The sequence below is a fragment of the Chanodichthys erythropterus genome, chromosome 3 (assembly GCF_024489055.1).
Source record: "Chanodichthys erythropterus isolate Z2021 chromosome 3, ASM2448905v1, whole genome shotgun sequence".
Taxonomy (NCBI): Eukaryota; Metazoa; Chordata; class Actinopteri; order Cypriniformes; family Xenocyprididae; genus Chanodichthys; species Chanodichthys erythropterus.
Genome location: NC_090223.1, coordinates 63856188 through 63880042, shown reverse-complemented (window position 1 = coordinate 63880042; position 23855 = coordinate 63856188). Strand labels below are relative to the sequence as shown.

At 43.6% G+C, this 23855-nt stretch overlaps 1 protein-coding gene across 2 annotated transcripts in view; it reads right to left on the bottom strand.

Moving 5' to 3' along the window:
• Positions 1 to 23855, bottom strand: part of LOC137005779 (gastrula zinc finger protein XlCGF57.1-like) — a 576742-nt gene that overhangs the window by 125783 nt on the left and 427104 nt on the right. The window lies entirely within an intron of this gene.

Sequence of the window (23855 nt, the reverse complement as noted above, 5' to 3'; positions counted from 1 at the left end):
CCCCACTACCATTTAACAGGAAGTATTTGACAAGCAACCATTTGGTGACTAGCACTCTAAAAATATGGGCTCAGTTTAGGTCACACTTTAAGCAAAAACAAGCACTCTCCTTGTTACCCATTACTTCCAATGCATTGTTTCCACCATCCTTAATTGATCATGCATTTCAGGCATGGTTTAGAAAGGGACTCAGGTGTGTAAGGGATTTTTTTCAAGGTGGTAGTTTTGTCTCTTTTGACCATATGATTAAAACATTTGATATTCCTAAATCTAATTTTTATAGGTATCTGCAGGTGCGAAGTCTAGTCAAAAAATATTTTAATACCCTTTCGGCCCCTCCTCCTTATTGTTGGATTGAGGAGCTCTTTGACTTGAGTACATCTGAGCGAGGTCTGATATCAACAGTGTACAGTCTGATTCAAAGAGCGGCCTCTCCATCTTTAGACTTTTTAAAGAAACAGTGGGAAGAGGATTTGGGAAGTGTAGTCGCAGAAACAGTCTGGCAATCAGCCATTAGGAGAATTCATTCGACATCTATTTGTGTCAGACATGGACTACTGCAATTTAAGATAATCCATAGGCTACACTTTTCTAGAAGTAAACTGGCAAGAATATTCCAAGAAATAGACCCAACATGTTCTAGATGTCACAGATATGAGACCACTTTGGGTCATATGTTTTGGACATGCCCAGTTGTAGGACCATTCTGGTCTGCTGTGTTTGAGACGTTTTCATATATGTGTGGAAAGGAGATAAAACCAGACCCCGTAATAGCAATATTTGGTGTGGCATCTGAAAACCTTTCACTACCGCCAGGTCAATCGGATGCACTGGCTTTCTCTTCTATGCTGGCCCGACGGCTTATACTTCTAAAATGGAAGTCAAATAAACCACCAACACACATTAAGTGGGTAGAAAGTGTCATGGCGTATTTAAAGTTAGAAAAACTGAGACATTCCATGCAAGGCTCTGTTAACAGATTTTTTAAAGTATGGAGGCCTTTCCTTTCATATTTTGAAGATAGATTTAACCCAAAATACTAATTGTAAGCTCCCCCCCCTTAACCCTCCCCCAGTAGGTTCTTTTTGTTTGCTTGTTTGTTTGTTTGTTTTGTTTTCCTATTATGTTTGCAATGTTGTATTAACATTTTAATTTGATGTGACTGTTGTTCAAATGTTTGGAAAATTCAATAAAAAGATTTGTCTACTACATCCAGTCACCTGCAAACTCTGGAAGTACTTACCACAACTACAAACCAAGATTTTCAGTTGTACTCATGGCAGTAGTCGACGCCGACTACAAATTTATTTATGCAAATGTTGGCGTACAAGGAAGAGTGTCAGATGGAGGAATATTTGGCCAGTCAGACCTCCGAGCTGCCATGGACAGAGATCTACTGAATGTCCCCCGTCCAGAGCCACTCCCAGGGAGTAACATAACTTTGCCCTATACATTTGTTGGTGATGAAGCATTGCCTCTCCGAACCGACCTAATGAAGCCATACTCCTTCTGAAATCTGGACCATGGGCAACGAATATTTAACTACAGGCTTTCAAGGGCAAGGCGTACAGTTGAAATTGCATTTGGAATTTTGGACTCCGTGTTTTTCTTTCCAACATTGCACTGGAGCCTGACAAAGTGACCGTAGTGACACTAGCTGCACTCTCTGTGCACAACTTCCTCAGGAACAAGGCATCAGATGTGTACCTGCCTTCAGCCTTTGGAGATGTAGAAGATGCAAATCACAACATGGTTCCTGGAGCTTGGAGAAGGGAGGGAGAACTTCCCTCTGTGGCAGCAAGCGGTGCACGGAATGCCACAACCGCCGCCAAAAATTATCAGGACAATTTGAAGGCATATTTTCTTTCACCTGCTGGATCTGTTTCCTGGCAGGAAAATATGATTTAAACATAGACACCAACTGCACTGCAAAAAATGTTTTTCTTACTTAATATTTTTGCCTTGTTTTGTCTTAAATCAGGAAGCATTTACTATAAGTAAAATTATGTAAGATAATAATTTTTTTTAGCTTGTTTTAAGCAAAAGCTCAGAATTTTATTCAGAAAATAAGCTATAATAGCTTACGTAAGACAAGACAAAACAAAACAAAATACTAAATAAGATTTTTTTTTTTTTTTGCAGTGTGATAAATCTGTTCATACAGACCATTTTGCATGACGTAAAGAACTCTTTTTTTTTTTACTCTAAGGAAATATAAAATCAAAATACAGCAAACGTAATGTTTAGAACAATATTAAACTAACTTTTTAAAGTCTTGATTATATATGTGTAAATAAAAAAAAATGCAGAATGTATAATGGTCAAAATTAATATGATTTGTTTATTAAAAACACACAGGATTAATTTTCTTTATTAAAAACTTATTAAAATTAAATTACACTCCCTTTTCTTTACTCTTTACAAAAAAATTTATTCACTTTTTTAAATATGCAAATATTGCATACGGCTGATAAACTGCCAGCAAAAAAACAGCAAAACCAACAATGTGACGGCAGTCTAGCACCATCAAAAAACAAAAACAGATCAAGACTTGACCCTGCATCCTGTCTCTTTCCTGGTCATATGCCTCTTCTGTTGCCCTGAGATAGCTCACTGGAGGTGTTGCAGAGGGTACATGATTGGATGTGTTTTGGTAGGGTTGATTAAAATTTGTGTGTCCCTGCCAAGTTGTTTGGGGGCGTAAAGCTCGTGGGGTCTAATGCTAATCTGGCCTCATTCTCATGTGCATCATATAACATCATAAGGATCTCATCTTGGTCAGTGGGTCTTTGATCAGCTTCATCTCGGTCACTACCTGTTTGATCGACATCCTTATTGGCATCTACTAGTGATTCAGACATATTTTTAAGAATGTTAACTTTCTCTATTTCAAGTTCATCTGATGATTTGTCTCTTGACTTTTGTTTGGCCTTGTAATGTGCCCTTTCAGGATTGATTGTGACCTTGTGATGATGGTGAGATGAGGAGGTTTCTTGAGTTGAAGGTGTAGATGTGTGGTGGGAGGTGGAGGTGGATGACTCGCACACATCCTCTTCTGTCTCCTGGTCTTCTCCACCCTCATCTGTGATGCTCTGTTCTAGGTCATCCAACTACGATAAAACAAGTTGTATAAAATATCTGGCACAATAAGTTATATACAATACATGTTTGAAAGCAGATACTATGGAAAGCTCACAAATTTATTTAAAAGTTGGAAAGAACTGTTACAAGCAACTTAGATTCAGTGTAGACTGAGACACACGGTGAACAACAAATGGTTGTAGAAACTGCAGGTTATTTAAAATGCATTTCTGTCTGGTAGTTAATTCTTTGTCGCCGCTGCCACTCGGCTTTGGACGGAGGACTTTACCATATTGTGTTCGGAGGGAAGCAGCTTTTGTTTGGACCTCACCAACTGTAGGTAAGAAATTAGGATACAAATATAGTACATTATTTCTTTGTAATTCTCTCACACTCACGCACAAACACATACCCTCACTCACACACACACACACACTCACTCTCTCATGCACAAACACACACCCACACAACTCTCACTCACACCCTCATACACACACACACACACACACACTTGTTTTTGCTACATTACGGGGACTCATGAGTAGGAGGTTACATGTGGGGACAGCAATTTCTAAATACAATAAAGCCATAATTTTAAGTCAGAGGTGTCAGGAGGAATTTTTTATCCAAAAAAATATTTATTATCAAAAAATCTTAAGTTTAAAAAGCTTAATTTTTGTCAGGTTTTTCTATTCTGGTGGGGACGTCGCTATTGTGTCTCACCACAAACCACCATCGGGTGTCACTACTATGAATTATCTATAGATGATCTATTTTATAAGAATTATAAGCCATTATAAGATTAACAACAAAGTTTAAGTTTGGACAATCATTAAAGAGTTGTTTAAAAGGGATCAATTCTGTCTGTATTTATATTTTTACTGATTAGACCATTTTTTTGGGGATGTAAACAGTGAAAACGAGCCTTACCTCACTTCCTGTTTAACACATCTAATTTTCTTCAGTTTTGAGAATCTGAAAAGGTCCAAATAACAACTAAGACAAGTTATGTTGTATGACAAGCAAGACATGTTCATGGAGCATTGACACCATGGGTATCATGGTCTAAATAATAATGATCTGTGCGTACTGGAATCCAGTCTGAATTAAAACACCACATGCCTGCCATTCATACTGCTATATATTTCTATAAATATTAGGCTTGTAACAGTACACAAAACTCGAATAGATCAAATGCATCACTTCTTTTATTCAATATTCAATACTACTTGCACAATATGCAACAGGCTGCATATAAATAAAAATGTGCAATTTCAGCTTCAGCAATTGTTCACATTAACACTGTCTTTGTGAATCCAAAAACTCAACACAAAACTGACTTCTTCATTCTCTTAAACACTTATTTAACTTGTCAATGTGTTAACTTGAAAGCTCTATTAACGAACTGAAATTTGTTTTGTAAGCAAACACATTTTGAACATGTTGCCTTCAACAAACAGGAAAAAACATCTAGATAAAGGCCCTTTCACCTTTTGTTACATTTTTCGCTTTAAAGAGTCAATACGATTCTCAACATAAAATTTCACCCCTTCCCAACTTCTCCCTTGAAGTGCTGTTGGGGAGCTTTCAATGCACTCCATACACCGAGCTTTCCCAGGAACCTTTCCTGACCTGATGCAGTCCATCAGAGTCTTCTCCACAGCCTCAATCTCCTCTGTAGACCACTTTCTCCGTGAGTTTTGTGAAGATCCTGAATAAAATAAGAGTCATTGGTAATTGCCCACATGGAAAAAACGTATATAAACGTATATGTTTCAATATAGGTTTTGATATAGGTTTTGCATATATGTGACATAATATAGGAAAACGGCCAATTTTATATATAGGTACATATATGCACACATATGTACCTATAATATAGGAAAACGGCCAATTTTATATATGTCACATATATGCAAAACCTATATCAAAACCTATATTGAAACATATACGTTTATATACGTTTTTTCCATGTGGGATTTGAGTAGTTGAGTGTACAATATTGAGAGCAATTCGCAGAAAGAAGAAGTAATTAGACTCAAATAGTTATAGCAATCCAACTAACACCCATATTCAGAGGCCTTGGGGACAAAAAGGTTTAGAACCAGGTTTAGAAAATACACTGTAATTTAATGTTGTTTTTAATCCTTTCCCCACCTAAACTAAGAGAATAGAGTTAGAGAACCTTTAAAGAACTATACAGAGGCTTAACGTGTTCTTTATAAGGTAGTGGTGCTATATAGCACCTTAACCACAGCAAGGAACCGCTGAAGAACCATACAGGGGCTTAAAAGGTTCTTTATAAGGTAGTGGTGCTATATAGCACCTTAACCACCCCAAAGAACCGCTGAAGAACCAATTTTTTTAGAGTGTAGTTAAATTCCATAACATGCCAATTACATGTGATACCAATTTCACGTGTTCGCACATACATAAGTTCTTGCATAATTTTTTTCAAAAACTGAGAATTATGAGCTAGGCATCATGTATGACAGTCAAAAATGAGATATGAGCTACAAAATGACCAGATCCTGCCATTAGCTATATAGAAGACATATCTTGTATGTATAGGGCTTATATGTGGATATGAAGAAGCAATCCAGGAGACCTATATTTCCTGTATATGCACATATATGCACCTCAATTTTGCCTTTGTGGCATATATACGCATATATGCAGTATATATAGGGCATATATGCAGCATATATGCAGTATATATAGGGCATATATGCAGCATATATATTATCATATATGTGCATATATGCAGCATATATGTGCATATACACTGCATATAGGTTTCATATATGTGCATATATCCACATATAGGTTCTTTCCATGTGGGTGTGATCGACTCAACAAAACATCTCAACACATTTTTGCTAAAATCCAGTTAGCATGGTTGAAAAATTGTCAATTCTGGCACGTTTACATTTATGTCACCTAGTAACAATGGGAAACAAAAATGCTGGTAATTCAGTCAATATCTAAGATATGTGCTGGACCTGAGACAAAAATTGACCAAGTCAAATAACAATATATTTCATAAATATATGAATCATATTAATCATAAATTACTGCATGAGAAATTAGTGAAGTGAACTTTGTTCTGGAGAACCCTTCCCTTTCTTTTCATGTTTAAGCCTTCAGTAGCTAAACATTTTAGATACAGGTCTGAAATAGGTTTTTGCTAATTAAAAGCTGCACATAAGCTTGAATCATATTGGCCCAGGGTGACCAACAGCAACAGATCTAAAATCAAATTATAAGGGATTTTGTAAATGTTTATCAGATTCTTTTATCTCTAGTTGCACTGCAGTCTATAGCAGTTTTGTTGATACTTTAATTAGACCCATTCACATTTCAGTCATACCCCAACACCCCCCACAGTGTTTCCTTCTTGACAAATTGTGTCACATAATGTAGGGTCCTATGATTTCCGCGATGCAGAAAATGCAAGCAGAATTGCAGAATCCAGTCAAAAAAAAATTATTTACTGTATAATGCGGAATTTGCCAAATTTTGGATGTACAGGCCCTGATGGTGTTACACCGGCCTGTATGAAAACCTGCGCTGACCAGCTGGCCCCCATCTTCAAACAGATCATCAACAGATCTCTGGAGTTGTGTGAAGTGCCTTCCTGCTTCAAACGCGCCACCATCATCCCCATCCCAAAGAAACCCAAGATAACAGGACTTAACGACCACAGACCTGTGGCTCTAACATCTGTCATCATGAAGTCGTTTGAAAAACTGGTTCTGGCTTATCTGAAGGACAACACTGGACCCTTACTGGACCCCCTGCAGTTTGCTTATCGAGCAAACAGGTCTGTGGATGATGCAATCAACATGGGATTGTACTTCATCCTGCAACTGTCACGGTTCATGAATCCGCTGTCTCATTCTGGTGTCTGTGTGATGGTGTGGGTGTGTCACCTGATTGTTTTGTGTGGGCGTCGCCGCTGATTGTTGATCAGCGGCAGCTGTGAGCAATTACCATCTGCCTTTATAACGCCTTGTCTTTCGTCTCTTGTTTGTCAGATCGTTGTACGGTGTCCGCGTGTTGTTTCCTTTGTTGCTTGTTGTGTGTTTCCCTGGACTGGATTTTGATTCATTGCTTCCTGGTTTTCGTGTTCTCGTTGGATTACTCTCTGGACTTCACGCACGGATTACTTCACGGACACTGCTCTTCGGTCATCACTCTTCACGGATCTTCACCGCCCATCGACGTCCCTGTGTTACCACTCTCCTGCTGACTGTTATATGTTCTTTGTGTATGTTGAATCTGACTACCTTCGGTGTGAAGCTCTATTAAAGAGATTTAACTTGCATCTGCATCCTTCCTTCATTCCGTGACAGAACGATCTGACCAATATGGATGCAGCGAGTTCAGCAGCTTTAACGGAGTTCATCAACCACAGCATCTCCCGCATGGACCAGCAGCAGGAGAGCATCACTTCCACCGGACGCGCTGTCCAAGCGCTGGTAACACAGGTGTCCGAGCTCTCCCGGGAACTTCAACAACTTCGCGCTCCCACTGCGCCACCCACACCGCCTGTTCCCCCCGCGTCGCTGGAGCGACGCGATCTACCGGAGCCCCGCCTGCCTGTGCCCCAGAGTTACGCCGGTGAGCCAGAGTTTTGCAGAGCTTTTCTGAATAAGTGTTCCCTGCATTTTTCTCTGCAGCCTCGTACATTCGAGCATGAGGAATCCAAGGTGGCGTTCGTCCTTACATTGTTGACTGGGAAGGCGGCTTTATGGGGAACGGCGGTGTGGGAGAATAAAGACCCATGTTGTTCCTCGTTCCAGGCACTCTCCGCCGAGATGAAGAGGGTGTTCGACCGTGCGGTGGCAGGAAAGGAGGCCGCTCGACAGCTTACCGAACTCAAGCAGGGCAGCCGCACGGTCGCGGATTATGCCATCCAGTTCCGCACCCTCGCGGCGGAGTGCCGTTGGAACGAGGAGGCGCAGTGGGATGTGTTCCTGCATGGGCAGGCCGGCCGTATTCACCGCGAGATTTACACCCTGGACCTTCCTCAGACTTTCAACGGGCTGGTTGATCTCGCTTTACGGGTGGATTCCCGCCTCCAGAAACTGGAGTTTTTGGAGGTCCCCAGCACCAGACTACAGGGAGCGGAGGGCCGGACGGCCAGCGCTGCTAATACGGTCGGTCCCGCCACAGATCCTGAGCCCATGCAGGTAGGGAGAGCTCGGCTTTCCCGGGAGGAGAGAGAAAGGCGGAGATCCCTGGGCTTATGCCTATACTGTGGAGCATCGGGACATCTTCTCAGGTCTTGTCCAGTAAAAGACCAAGCCCGATAGTAAACTCGAGGCTACTATCGGGCGGGATCTCCGCTGAGAAGTCCTCACCATCACCTCTTCTCCCGGTAAGACTGAGATGGGCGTCTCACAACATCACCTGCAATGCACTCGTTGACTCCGGGGCTGAGGGGAACTTTATGGACACCAGTTACGCACTACAGCATGGACTACCCATCTCTTCACTTACTCACCTGGTTACAGTCAACGCACTCAACGGTCAACGCCTTCCTAACATCTCTCAGATCACGGATTACGTCACCCTCACCACCTCCGGTAACCACAACGAGAGGATTCAGTTCATGCTTTTGGACTCACCGCAAGCACCCGTAGTTCTCGGACACCCCTGGCTCACCAAGCACAATCCTCGGATCGACTGGCAACTCAACACCATCACCGAGTGGAGCACTTTGTGTCACAGGTCTTGTCTTAAGTCTGCTTGTCCCACTGTGTCTGTCTCTGTGTTACAGGAAAAGGCTGCGGATTTGTCTAACGTGCCCGCGGAGTATCTGGACCTGAAGGAAGTGTTCAGTAAGTCCCGTGCTGCTTCTCTCCCTCCGCATCGTCCCTATGACTGTGCCATAGACTTAAGTCTCCGCCTAAGGGCAAATTATACCTTGTATTGATTACCGAGGGTTGAACAACATCACGGTAAAGAATACTTACCCTTTGCCGTTGATGTCTTCAGCCTTTGAGAGGTTGCAGGGAGCGTCCGTTTTCACTAAATTGGACTTGAGGAACGCTTATCATTTGGTCCGCATTAGGAAGGGGGATGAATGGAAGACCGCTTTTAACACCCCTAGAGGGCACTTTGAATACTTGGTTATGCCCTTCGGGCTTTCCAACTCACCCGCGGTCTTCCAGGCACTCGTCAATGACGTGTTGAGAGACATGGTTGATCAGTTCATTTATGTCTACCTGGATGACATATTGATATTTTCGTCGTCTCTCCAGGAACATGTTCAACACGTCAGACGAGTGCTCCAGCGTCTGCTAGAGAATGGGCTTTTTGTCAAGGCGGAGAAATGCGAATTTCATGCACAGTCTGTTTCCTTTCTAGGGTACATCGTCTCGTCCGAGGGAATTCGCATGGATCCTGACAAGGTTAAGGCTGTGGTGGATTGGCCAAGTCCAGATTCCCGTAAGGCCCTACAGCGGTTTCTGGGATTTGCCAATTTTTACCGGCGTTTTATTCGCAATTTCAGCCAGCTAGCCGCGCCTCTGACCGCCTTGACCTCACCACGAACGACCTTCAGGTGGTCAGATGCAGCTCAGGTTGCATTTGCCAAACTGAAGAGCCGCTTCGTTTCGGCTCCCATTCTTATCGCCCCTGATCCTTCGCGTCAGTTCGTGGTGGAGGTCGATGCGTCAGAGGTGGGGGTAGGAGCAGTTCTTTCCCAGCGGGCGCCCTCGGACGAGAAGATGCATCCCTGCGCGTATTTTTCTCATCGTTTGTCTCCCGCTGAACGCAATTATGACATTGGTAACAGAGAGTTGTTGGCAGTCAAATTAGCGTTGGAAGAGTGGCGTCATTGGTTGGAGGGATCGGGGGTGCCCTTCATCGTTTGGACTGATCACAAGAACCTAGAATATATTCGATCGGCCAAAAGACTCAACTCCAGGCAGGCTCGGTGGGCACTTTTTTTCGGACGTTTTGACTTTGCTCTATCGTACCGCCCGGGCTCCAAAAACATCAAGCCCGATTCTTTATCTCGTATTTTTGATCCATCCGAGCGCCCGTCTACTCCCGAGTGTATTCTTCCTGAGACATTAGTAGTCTCCACTCTTACATGGGAGGTCGAATCGAAGGTCCTGGCGGCCTTAGAAGGGGTAATGCCTCCGCCCGGGTGCCCACCGAACCGTTTGTTTGTGCCGGAGGAGTTAAGGTCCTGCGTCATCAAGTGGGGGCATTGTTCCAACGTGGCTTGTCATCCAGGGGTTAATCGAACCAGATTTTTGGTCAAGCAACGATTCTGGTGGCCTGCTATGGCTCGGGACATCCGCAGTTTTGTTTTGGCTTGCTCGGTTTGTGCCACTGGTAAGACGTCCAACCGCCCTCCAGATGGGTTACTCCAACCGCTGTCTGTCCCTTTGAGACCCTGGTCCCACATCGCTCTAGATTTTGTCACCGCCCTCCCACCCTCCCAGGGGTACACGGTCGTTTTGACCGTAGTGGACCGGTTCTCGAAGGCGACTCATTTCATTCCCTTGACCAAATTGCCCTCTGCCAAGGAGACAGCGGTTACTGTCGTAGACCACATCTTTCGGTTACATGGCCTCCCGGTAGATGTGGTGTCCGACAGGGGTCCCCAGTTTGTGTCCAAATTTTGGCAGGAGTTTTGTAGACTGCTGGGCGCGACGACTAGTCTTTCCTCTGGGTTCCATCCCCAGACCAATGGACAGACCGAGAGAGCCAACCAAGATTTAGAGCGTATGTTGCGATGTTTGGCGTCCAAGAATCCTTCCTCCTGGAGCCAACAACTCTCTATGATTGAGTACGCACACAATTCGTTACCAGTGTCTTCTACGGGCCTCTCTCCGTTCGAATGCAGTTTAGGTTACCAGCCACCTGTGTTTCCCAGTCTGGAATCCGAAGTCGCGGTCCCCTCTGCTCACGCCTTTGTCCAGAGGTGCCACCGCACTTGGAACAGAGCCCGCGAGACTCTGTTGCAAGTGAGGGCGCGCACCAAGGCTAAGACTGATCGCCACCGGTCAAAGCCTCCCGTATACGTCGTGGGTCAAAAAGTGTGGCTTTCTACCAAGAACATTCCGCTCCGTTCCGTTGCCAATAAGTTAGCTCCCAAATTCATTGGCCCGTTTCCTGTCACTAAGATTATTAGCCCAGTGGCAGTCCGACTCAAATTGCCTCCGGCGTACAGGAGGATTCATCCCGCCTTCCATGTTTCCAAAATTAAGTCTGTTTTTCACTCGCATCTTAATCCGCCTACTCCGGTTCCCCCACCGCCGCGGCTCGTAGACGGGGAACCAACCTATTCGGTTAATCGCATTCTGGACTCGAGGCGGAGGGGACGCGGATTCCAGTACTTGGTGGACTGGGAAGGTTACGGTCCGGAGGAGAGAAGTTGGGTTCCTGCTAGAGACATTCTGGATCGCTCCCTTATCGATGATTACAATCGGCAGGTAAGGAGTTCTGGGAACGCCGTGAGGCGTTCCTAGGAGAGGGGGTACTGTCACGGTTCATGAATCCGCTGTCTCATTCTGGTGTCTGTGTGATGGTGTGGGTGTGTCACCTGATTGTTTTGTGTGGGCGTCGCCGCTGATTGTTGATCAGCGGCAGCTGTGAGCAATTACCATCTGCCTTTATAACGCCTTGTCTTTCGTCTCTTGTTTGTCAGATCGTTGTACGGTGTCCGCGTGTTGTTTCCTGTGTTGCTTGTTGTGTGTTTCCCTGGACTGGATTTTGATTCATTGCTTCCTGGTTTTCGTGTTCTCGTTGGATTACTCTCTGGACTTCACGCACGGATTACTTCACGGACACTGCTCTTCGGTCATCACTCTTCACGGATCTTCACCGCCCATCGACGTCCCTGTGTTACCACTCTCCTGCTGACTGTTATATGTTCTTTGTGTATGTTGAATCTGACTACCTTCGGTGTGAAGCTCTATTAAAGAGATTTAACTTGCATCTGCATCCTTCCTTCATTCCGTGACAGCAACATCTGGACAAAACAGGGACTTATGTGAGGATCCTGTTTGTGGACTTTAGTTCGGCTTTCAACACCATCATCCCAACAGCCCTCCAGCCCAAACTGACCCAGCTCTCTGTTCCAACTCTATCTGTCAGTGGATCACCAGCTTTCTGACAGATATTATTATAATATATTAAATAATATATAATATATTAAATATATTATTTTAAACAGCATAATCATATTAGTCATTTATCAAATAAAATTATCAACATTTGCTGGTTACAACCTCACAAATGCTAACATTTATTTGCTGATCTCTATCCATCCTTATTATAATATGTAACTTTTTTTAACCTGTAAGACTAAGTTCGCAATTAGTGGATGTGACTTTGTGCTCTGCAACTTGTGAAATGCATTTTCCTAATTTACATTCAAAAATGTTTTCAGTAACCGAAAACACAATTTAAATAATCGTTAGGTGAAGGCATCTTGTTCACATTGTCAATTACTTTATTTCTACCTGAATCCATATCAGGCAAGTAAACCATGGCAGAAGCTTAAGTAATGCACATGTAATTGCTGAGGATTACCATGTTCTACAGGCTTGTCATATTTAAGTATGTGTAAGTCTACTACATTATCAACAACAGTAACCATAATATAATATAAATAAGGTCTGTAGGGTTCTGGCCTTCATAGAAAGATTTTCCTTATTGAATGTTATAGAATTGCAAAAACTATTTCTTTCGTTCTACAATATTTGGTGGGACTTAAAAGATCATTAATTATTTACCTAGCAAAGTGGATATTGTACAGTATATATGAATTGTACTACCTTTCTGGAAAATCCATCAACTCCACCAAATATTATCAGGTTGTACGTATGAACAAAAAGTAATATAAAACAAAAAACAAACAAAAAGAACATTATTGACTGATAATTACCATGTCACACCGATCACTGCCTTGCATACTTTAAATAAAGTTGTAACTTTGGTGTAAAATTGGGTTGGATACTATGGAGGTGAACAGAGAGATACAAATACACTATTGTGGACTCATATCACACCCAGGGAATTAGCCTCAACTTCGGTCCTGGAGGTCAGAGGGCCCCCAAGGACCTGAGTTTAAAACCACTGATTTACATAACACCTTAGCAAGGATAAAGTTAGCTTAAAATACATAAAAACATACCTAGAACATACCTGAAAAGTTTATGGTTGGTGTCAACATGTACCAGTGCAAGGAGACCTCGAACTGAGTATGATCTTTGCACAATGCAGCCAAGTTGTGCAAGTTGGGAAAGAAGTCCAGCGGCATCCACACAATGCATTGATGCCTTTATCCTCTCCCACTGCAACGGGCTACCCATTGCCATGAGCTGTCCCTTCACATTTCTGTACCCTGCATTGGGCATCTGGGATTTTTTAGCTCTCACCATGTTATCAAGTTCTGAGTCAGTCATGGTGCTGTAGCATCCTGTCACACTTAGTCCATATTCCTCCATCCTACGGAATATAGTGCGTTGTGATACCCCTAACAACTGAGCTATACAGGGTAAGGAGAATTGTGCTTCTATTAAGTAATGCAACTGATCTCTCTGTATAATCAGCCTGGGTCCTCCTCTATGGAATTACATTTGATCCAAAAATAATGAACGTAACTTTTCAAAAAAACTAATAAAAATATAAATTGAAACTGAATAAAATGTCTTTGAAACTTAAAAAAATAAATCGCAGGCAAAATGTTTGACTTTGTTTTTAATACACTGCATGTTTTGCTAACAGTTTCTTTTCTTTCTTTCACTGATCTTTACTTACAAAAGCATTTCCAGAGTTTTCATTTATGCTTCTGAAGTTTTCGTTTACGATCCCAGAGTTTTCGTTCGTCTTTCTGGCACAAATCTCTCGCGGGGGCGGGGCCAGCAGTGGTGTGTTCTCATTGGCTACTGAGTTTTTGATTGACAGCTTCTTCTTGACTTGGAAGTGAAGACGTCAGCGTTGTGTTTACAATTACATTTGTGGAGGTGAGCATCTGTAAGCGGCTTCTTATTTCATTTAAAGATATGAGTTTTTTTTTTGAATTTGATCTGTATTTATCTGCGGCTTCTACTTTGTCGACATAAACTTTTAGGAGCGTGAGAGATCAAACGCGAGAGAAAATGAATGTCTTGAGGTTTAATTGTACATTAAAGGTTATAATACTGAAGATATTGCATAATGTCCAGTGTTTTCGGAGAATATTTGATTATTTCTGATGATTCTTCTCTATTGTTGGGTCTGATTAGGTTGTGCTGTTACAGTTTAAAGAGAATACTAGTATTATATACATGTATATATTCAGCCGTCAAGAAAGTCTCACTCCAACCAGGTAATCGAGGTTGGCAACCATGGCCATCACTCTACCCATTGTTAGCATATGCACATACACCATCACAATTAATGATCATTTAATTCTGAAGGATTCAAACAATATGAAAATAACAGTCGTGGCTTGATGTAAGACGGTATTGCCATTTTTTATCATTCTAATCATTTTATTTAGTTATTTTATTTAGTTAACATTATCATCTAACATATAAAAGTAGATTTTTTTTAACAATCATCAACTGTTTCAATTGTGACATAAAAAAAAAAACAGTTGAATAAATGTAAATGAAAATATGAATCAATTCAAATAAATTTAAATTCTTTATTGTCACTACAGCATACACACAAGTATAAAAGTGAAAGTGTTGGATGCAATTATATTGTGAAAGGAACGACCAGAATCCACAAAACACTAACTGCATATTCATGTAATGCAGTATTCTCATGATATACAGTACATTACTATAAAAATGCACAAGCACCTATTATAGAATACATGTGTAAAATTCATAAAATTCATTTTATTACCATTTTTTAAAATATAGTGAATAAACTGTATTAATGAATGGAATGAAATGTTCATGTTGTCTGAATACATTTTGGTTTGACTGTATGACTTTCATTCTCCACATAAGCACAAATATCTTTAAGAAAATAGTCCATCTCTGTGAGCCCATAAGTGGACTGTAACCCATACACGTATGATGGTTGGTGGGAAACGATTGTTAATAATTAAAACAGTTCAAATTATTAGTATTTTTCTCATCTATTGTTTCACTTCAGAAGACATTGATTAATCCACTGGGGTCGCATGGATTACTGTGTCTTTAGGACTCGAAGACATGTATTATTTTCCTAAAAATCCTAATTCATGTTTATCTGTAGAAAGAAAGTAATACGCATCTTGGACGGCATGAGGGTGAGTAAAATATATGAGAATTTTTTGGGGGGTGAACTATCACTTTAACATTCATATGTTGTTGGTATGCTAATCCAAGATAAGTATGGACTAATAAGAATAAAGTACAACCTCTTGTGTGTTTGCGAACTGTCTTGATTTAATCTAGAGCTCCAAAAAAATTAAAATATTTGCATAATATCAGGTGTCTGAAGATCAAGATCCCAGTCAGTCAAAGGTGATGTGTCTGAACAAAATAAGATTCTTGTCTGATGGGGACAGTGGATCTCTGGGGCTACCACTCCCTCCTCTGGGTCAGCATCAGAATTGTGTTAATGGAAAAGTTGATCCACTCCCTGGAAAATAAGAAATCAGATGTATTATATTCGAACAATACAAACTGCTTTGAATTCCCACATAACAAATTATGCAGACTTAAAAGAAGAAACGAGAAGTTTCTTAAAAAAGAAACTTGTGATCAGATTTTGAAAGATTTCTTGGCCTTCCAGTCATTTTCCACTCCATTTAGGTTTGAGAGAGCCAGGTTCTCACTATTACTCAAGTGTAAGGAGAGGTCACTAAATGCCACTTTAGCCTGTAGAAGTCTTTTTTCCCCCCTGTTTTTTAATAATGCTTACAAATTTAAAGTTTTTCCTGGTCTGAAAAAAAATTATATGGTCACTATACCATTGCTAAAATAACATCTAATGGTGTCCTAAGACTTTTGCACAGTACTTTATATGTAGTATTATTAAAGACTACCTTTTCCCCTTTAAATATGATCTAATCCAAGGCTGAATGTACAGTACATAACCAGATCCTGTAATGACTGGGTTAAAACAAGACAACACTGCTGTATAAAGTTTGCTCTAAATGAGATCTAAAATACCTCTCCATCTGAAAAAGCAAAAGCAAGTAATGTTACTTATATTGATTTTCTAAACTTAAAAATACTGACTTAGCGCGAGTATCCAGATAATGACGATGATTGATGATAATGTGGCCTAAGAAATCATCTCCCTATAGTAGCAGCAGATACAGATAAAATAATGAAATCTTATCATCACTATCTTTACATCAAAAGATGAAATAAGAAGCCGCTTACAGACGCTCACCTCCACGTATGTAATTGTAAATACAACGCTGACGTCTTCACTTCCAGGTCAAGTAGAAGCTGTCAATCAAAAACTCAGTAGCCAATGAGAACACACCACTGCTGGCCCCGCCCCCACGAGAGATTTGTGCCAGAAAGACGAACGAAAACGTCTCGGGTTACGTCTGTAACCCTGGTTCCCTGAATAAGGGAACGAGATGCTGCGTAAGCGCTTTGGGAACGCCTCTGCGTGTTACGTCTTGAAGCACTCGTGAAATCGAACCAATAGTGTGACGGGACGTCAGAGCGGGTGACGTCACGGACCAGGAAACTATAAAGCACCCTTGAGAACAAAGAACGCCAGCTTCTGAAATAGGGATGAAGCAGACGCTCACAGGCGTGCTGGGAGTATGGCTAAGCTACGCAGCGTCCCTTTCATGGGAACATTGACGCTGCGTAAGCGCTTTGGGAACGCTATCCCAACTAGGCCATAAGACCAAATGCATGTCTGTTATCTTTCAGGACGACAGTACTGAGGACCCTGGAGTGGAGCCCAAGTCAAGGTTATAGAACCTAATAAAGGTATGCTGAGACGACCACCCAGCAGCCTCACATATGTCATTGAGGGGGACCCCCAACATCAAAGCCTTTGAGGCAGCCATACCCCTGGTGGAATGTGCCCGGACAGCCAACGGAGAAGGCTGCCCGGAGGACTCATAGGCAAGCAAGATGGCCTCGACCACCCACTTACTCATTCTCTGCTTGGACGCCGGACCTCCTTTGTTAGGAGATCCGTAACATACAAATAATTGTTCAGATTTTCGCCACAGGGCAGCTCTGTGGACATAAGCGTCTAAAGCCCTCACTGGGCAGAGCAGATTTAGTTTTTCCTGATCCGCATTTGCAAAAGGTGGAGGACAAAAGGCCTGCAGCACAATCGGCCCCGGGACACTTGTAGGGACCTTGGGAATATACCCAGGTCTAGGATGCAGAAAAGCCTTGACCATTCCAGGCGCAAAGTCTAGACATGACGGAGCAACGGAAAGTGCTTGTAAATCTCCAATTCTTTTGAGAGATGTTATGGCCAGAAGAAATATGGTTTTCAAAGTGAGAAACTTCTCAGACACTTCTTCCAAAGGTTCAAAGGGAGCCGCAGCCAACCCTTTCAACACAATGGCTAGGTCCCAGGACGGAGTTTTTGTGTGTACCACAGGCCTCAGCCTCTGAGTACCACGGAGAAAACGTATGACTAAAGGGTTTCTACCCACAGAAACGCCTTCTATTTTAGCGTGATAAGCAGAAATCGCTGCAATATATACCTTCAATGTAGAAGGGGTTAAACCATCCGAGAATTTTTCTTGGAGAAATTGCAGTACATGACTGATGGAAGAGTGGAACGGATCCACTTGTAATCGGCTACACCAAGTAGCAAACAGCTTCCACTTATACGCATAAAGTTTTCTCGTGGATGGAGCTCTGGAGTGGAGAATGGTCTCTACAACCTCAGTTGAGAGACCGGATTCTATGAGCTCGGCCCCCTCAGGGGCCAGGCCCACAATTTCCATATCTCCGGGCGGGGGTGAACTATTGAGCCGCCCGCTTGAGACAGAAGGTCCTGCCTGATTGGAATCTCCATAGGGGAGCCTTCTAAGAGGGATACTAGATCCGTGAACCATATCCGGGTCGGCCAGAACGGGGCTACCACTATTAGACGGACCCCGTCCCGTCGAACCCTCTCCAGAACTCCGGGGAGCAGAGCAATCGGGGGAAATGCGTACAGGCGCAGCCTCGGCCACGTCTGTACCATAGCATCCAGACCCAGAGGGGCTGGATGAGTCACAGAATACCACAACGGGCAATGAGACGTCTCTTTCGAGGCAAACAAGTCGACTTCTGCGCAACCAAAATTCTTCCATATCAGCTCCACCACCTCGGGGTGGAGCCTCCATTCCCTGGGCCTCGGCCCCTGCCTCGACAGGATGTCTGCCCCCACATTTTGATGTCCCGGGATATGAGCTGCTCTCAGAGAGAGAAATGTTTCCTGGGACCATAGGAGGATCTGATGTGATAATTTGCACAGCTGGCGAGACCTCAGACCCCCCTGATGGTTGATATAGGAGACCACTGACATGTTGTCTGTACGAACTAACACATGATGGCCCCTTAGGTCTGGGAGGAAGTATTTGAGTGCTCGAAATACCGCCATCATCTCCAGCCGATTTATATGCCAGGAACGATGACCCTGAGCTGGGCGACCACTCATGATCGCTCCCCAGCCTGTGAGAGACGCATCCGTCGTTAGCATTTTGCGACGACAAGGAGCCCCCAGCACAGGACCTTGGGACAGAAACCAGGGTTTCTTCCACACTGCCAAGGCACGAAGGCACCGCCGCGTGACCTTGATTGTGCGAAAAGGATTTCCCCTCGGAGAAAACCCCCTGGTTCTGAGCCACCACTATAACGGTCTCATGTGCAGCAGACCAAAAGGTATCACGTTGGAGGCGGCTGCCATCAGATCTAACAGTTTCTGAAACTGTTTTACAGTGAGTGACTGGCCTAATTTCACCCCTTTCACGGTTGAGAGAATAGAATTCACCCGGGCAGGAGACAGATGTGCCTGCATCGTCGTGGAATTCCAAACCACCCCTAGATAGCTGGTAGTTTGAGCTGGAAGAAGCACACTCTTCTTGGTATTGAGTCTCAACCCTAACCTTCTCATGTGTGACAGAACTACATCTCGATGTTGAGCTGCCTGTTGCTCTGATTCAGCCAGAATCAACCAATCGTCGATATAATTCAGCACGCGGATGCCCTGGAGTCTCAGCGGAGCCAAAGCCGCATCCACGCACTTTGTGAAGGTGCGGGGTGAAAGAGATAGGCCAAACGGAAGAACCTTGTATTGGTAAGCTTCGCCCCCGAAAGCGAACCTGAGGAACTTCCAATGTGAAGGATGGATTGACACATGAAAGTACGCGTCTTTCAGATCTATTGTCACGAACCAGTCCTCGGACCTGATCTGTGTAGTGATCTGTCTGAGTGTAAGCATCTTGAACTTGAGCTTTTGTACTGAGCGATTTAACATGCGTAAATCTAGAATAGGACGCAACCCTCCATCCTTCTTCGGAACTATGAAGTAGCGGCTGTAAAACCCTGACTGTTTGCCGGGAGGAGGAACCCTCTCTATAGCTCCTTTTTGCAAAAGTGTCATAACTTCTTGTTCCATGACCAGAGACTGCTGGGGGCCCACCACTGTAGGGAGGACCCCGTTGAACTGGGGTGGGCGAGACCCGAATTGTATTTTGTAACCCTTTTCTATCATCTGCAGTACCCACTGAGAAATATTGGGAAGACGTTTCCATTCTTCCAAAAATTCTACTAAGGGAACCAACCTCTCGAGGCTGGTCTCTGGTGTTTTTTGAGCACTTGGCTCGACGCCCTGGAGCGGCGCGCCGGCAGGAAGAAGTCGAATCAAGCGCTGACCGGCCCTCCTCAGAGGGTCGGTGGGGACCGCTGCGCCCCGTAACGCACGAGACGGCGGGGTTGGCAGAACGGCCCCCTGAGGGCGCCGAAGAGGGGTTAGTATTATAGATTTTAATTTTACAAGACCCTCTCCGGAGGGGGCTGCCCTCAGAAGTCCTGAACCCCTGGCGTCAGGACTTCTTCGAAGCCTTCCTAGCGATAATGACAGTCCGCAGATCTGTCTTACCCCTGGAAGGCTTCGCTTGCGTTGCCCTCCCCGGTCCCCAAGATCTTTGCGGGGGAGCACGGGTGGCAACACTTTGTTTTTGTTGCGCTCTATGCGCAGTCGAGGAGCTTGTAGACGGCCGAGGCTGCTCCCGCTCAGCAACCTCGGCAGAGCGGCGAGGGAGGAACTTTTGGAAGGCCGCCGACTGTCTTTTTGCCTCCTGGAACCTCTCGACGACAGATGTAACCGAGTCGCCGAAGAGGCCCAGGGGAGACACAGGTGCATCTAGAAGTACAGACTTATCTCGCTCTTTTATGTCTGACAGATTGAGCCATAAATGTCTCTCCGTGGCCACCAGGGCTGCCATAGAGCGGCCTATTGATTTCGCCGTCTCCTTGGTGGCCCGGAGAGATAAGTCGGTAGCCTTCCTGAGCTCTTGGATCGCATCAAAAGTCGCCTCGCCACTCTCGTCTATCTCCCCCAGCAGGTCGGCTTGATATGCCTGGAGGATGGCCATAGTGTGGAGACATGCGGCCGCCTGACCTGCTGAGGCATAAGCCCTGCCCACCAGCGCTGATGTTGTACGCAGGGGTCTGGTGGGCAAAGTCGGGGATTTTAGGGACGATGCCGTCTCAGGCGAGAGATAGCTCGCGAGCGTCTCCTCGACCTGAGGCATCGCCCCATAACCGTGCTCTTTACCTCCTACTATATTACTATATAGAGTGGTTTGTGGATTGTAAACACGAAATTGTGCTGGCTTATGCCACGATCTCGACACCTCAGTGTGGAGATCGTGGAAAAACGGCAATCCCCGGGGCTGAGGCTGTGATCGGGCGGGGAGAAAGCGCTCATCCAGTTTGCTTTTTGTTTGCGCTTCTGCTCTTTCTTCTGGCCATTCTATTTTTAACTTTGCCACCGCCCGAGTCACAACATCTAAAAGCTCCTCATGAGCTGGAGATGAGGATGGCGGGTCCTCATCTCCAGCCCCGACGCTCGCTACATCCATCTCCTCGGAGCTGGATAAGAGAAGCGCCGGTGCAGGTGCCTCTACCCTGGGGGAAGAAACCGCAGCGCGTGCCTTCCGCAGCCAGGGGATAGACACTGGGTCTGGCGGGTGAAGGCTGAGATAGGGCAGGACCCGTCTCTAGCCCCTCCGCCAGATCCATCTGTGAACCCCAGGACTGAAGCCGCCGCTGTGCCTCGGCAGCAGCGGGACCCGAGCCCTGGGGAACACTCGCCGCGGCGTCCTCTTTTTTATCAAAGAACGCGCGGCGTGATCGGAGTACACGGAGCGTTAGCTCTTCACAATGTACACAGACAGCTCCCTCGAGAGCTGCCTGTGCATGCTCCACTCCCAAACAAGCAACGCACATCTCGTGTGTATCCCCGCCCGAGATGAAGCGAGGGCAGGGATGAACACACTTAACAAACTGTTGCTTGCTTGAACTCGCCATTTGTGTCTTAATATATATATATGTATGTATATATGTGCTTTGGTGAACTAAAATACTCTTGTCCTCGGACGAAGAGATATTTTGTTTGCTGTGTAAATATAAAGGGACAGACAACACCAAATAAGACACACGATAACACAGAGCGCTGCTGAAGACTTCAGAAGCTGGCGTTCTTTGTTCTCAAGGGTGCTTTATAGTTTCCTGGTCCGTGACGTCACCCGCTCAATTTATTTTTTTATTAGTTTTTTTGAAAAGTTATGTTCATTATTTTTGGATCAAATGTAATTCCATACTCCTCTTAACCCCACAGCTGTGTCTAAATGTGACACAGCTGGATTGTTTTCAACTGCAGCTTGGACCAGCTCCAACAAATGGTTTAACTGCTGCAAAATGTCAGTGCCAATGTGTATCTGATCAGTAAAAGACTGAATTAAAATTAATTCATTGTTGCAGACAAACTCGACAGGTCGTCTTGAAAGTGCTTGCTGCACTCTAGACCACAGCCGCTCAATTAACTCCTCCCGAAGGACATCCTGGCAATAAAAGGGAAATTAATTAGAAATTAGCACTCCAAGAAAGTCACAGAAACAACACTAAACTTGCAAATACAGAACAATGACAAAAGATCTATACATGAAATGCATAGCATAGCCTATAATTTTGTATGCAGTTTCAAAACAGCTCAAATCTTCAAGATTCTACTTACATTTTTATATTGTGATTGACATCAAACTTAGAAGTTGTCACTTTTACCAAAACAAGACAGCTGTGAGCAGTAAAATATAATAGTGTCTTTCAACATCATAATTTTAAATGTATATGCATACATCGGTAGCAAATGTAGGCTATTATTTCACCCAACGAAACCCAAATGAATGAAAATGAACATTTCACTATGGCATGTTGAGGGTTAACGTTAGGCATGGTCAGGAGGAGTGATGAATCTGCCTGGGAAAATTCACCATAACTTTACTTTAAAGTTTCGAACACAGCCTCAGTTAGCTAGTGACTACAGAGATGATCACAAGCATGCTAATAAGTTCACAGGTATTAGCTAGCTTTTTAGTTAACTAAAGTTAATGGTTACAACATGGTACTGTTAACAAAGTTTTTCACCTCTCTCCCAGCCATGGACGCGGTTCTTGTAGCTCTAGACGGGACCGCCTTGTGGCCAGAGATCCGTGCATCCTCTGTTTCGTATCCTGTGCGCTTTCGTCATTGGCGGAGCACTCGGTCAATCCCACCTTTCCAGTAAATACGACTTGTGATTGGACTGCACATCAGCAGACAGCAAAGCATTGGCCAAGAGCAGAGGGCCCTCCCTCCAGGCTTTTTTTTTTTTTTTAAGTTGCGAGGTTGCGAAGCTTCATTTTCGCTCAGTCTGAGTTTCAGAGCAGAGCTGCGTTTCGCCCTTTCGAACCTCAGTTTTCAGAGTTTCAAAACTTTTTTTCACCTATTTGCACACCAGTTTTCAGATCACTATTTACAAGGTTTCAAATCTGGAAAACAAACGAATACACTGGGAGAACAGTGACAAATTCGAAACTCTGAAAAAATTATTGCACAACAGCGTAAAAAAAGAGTGTTGCACTTCTGAAGAAGGAAAACTCAAAAACAAAATTATGTTTGCAGAGATTTTTTTATTTTTTGTTTACCACATTGCAAGCCTGCAAAACTCTGTTTTCAGAGTTTCAAAATTTTTTTCACACATTCGCACACCAGTTTTCAGATCACCATTTACAAGGTTTCAAACCTGGAAAACAAACTATACAGTGGGAGAACAGTGACAAATTTGAAAAATTCTTTGCGCAACATCGTAAAAAAAATGTTGCAGTTCTGAAGAAGGAAATCTCAAAAACAACATAATGTTTGCAGAGATATTTTTATTTTTTTACATTTTGCAAGCTTGCAAATCTTATTTTTCGATCTTGCAAAACATTGTTTTGTAAGATTTTGAGTTTTCGAACACTTAGTTTCAACCTTTCAGAACTTTATTTTCAGTTTTGAATCATGGCAGGATATTAATCCCATAACTATCCAGTGTGTTCAGTGTGTTTAAGTTCAAACACACGAAATGAGTCAGAGACGCGGTCGACTAGAGTGAAGGCGGAGCCTTAGCGCACACCTCCTATTATGATATCTTCTCTGACCAATCGTAGAACGAAGTTTTTTTGCAGCTGAAGCGAACTTTTCCTGTAAGTTCGCTTTGGAAAGCCGTTCCGAACTTCCAAAAAGAACACAAAACGAACTTCGTTTTGTCCTGATTTTGTTCGAAATGACGTTACATCAGTTCGTTCTTCGATTTCG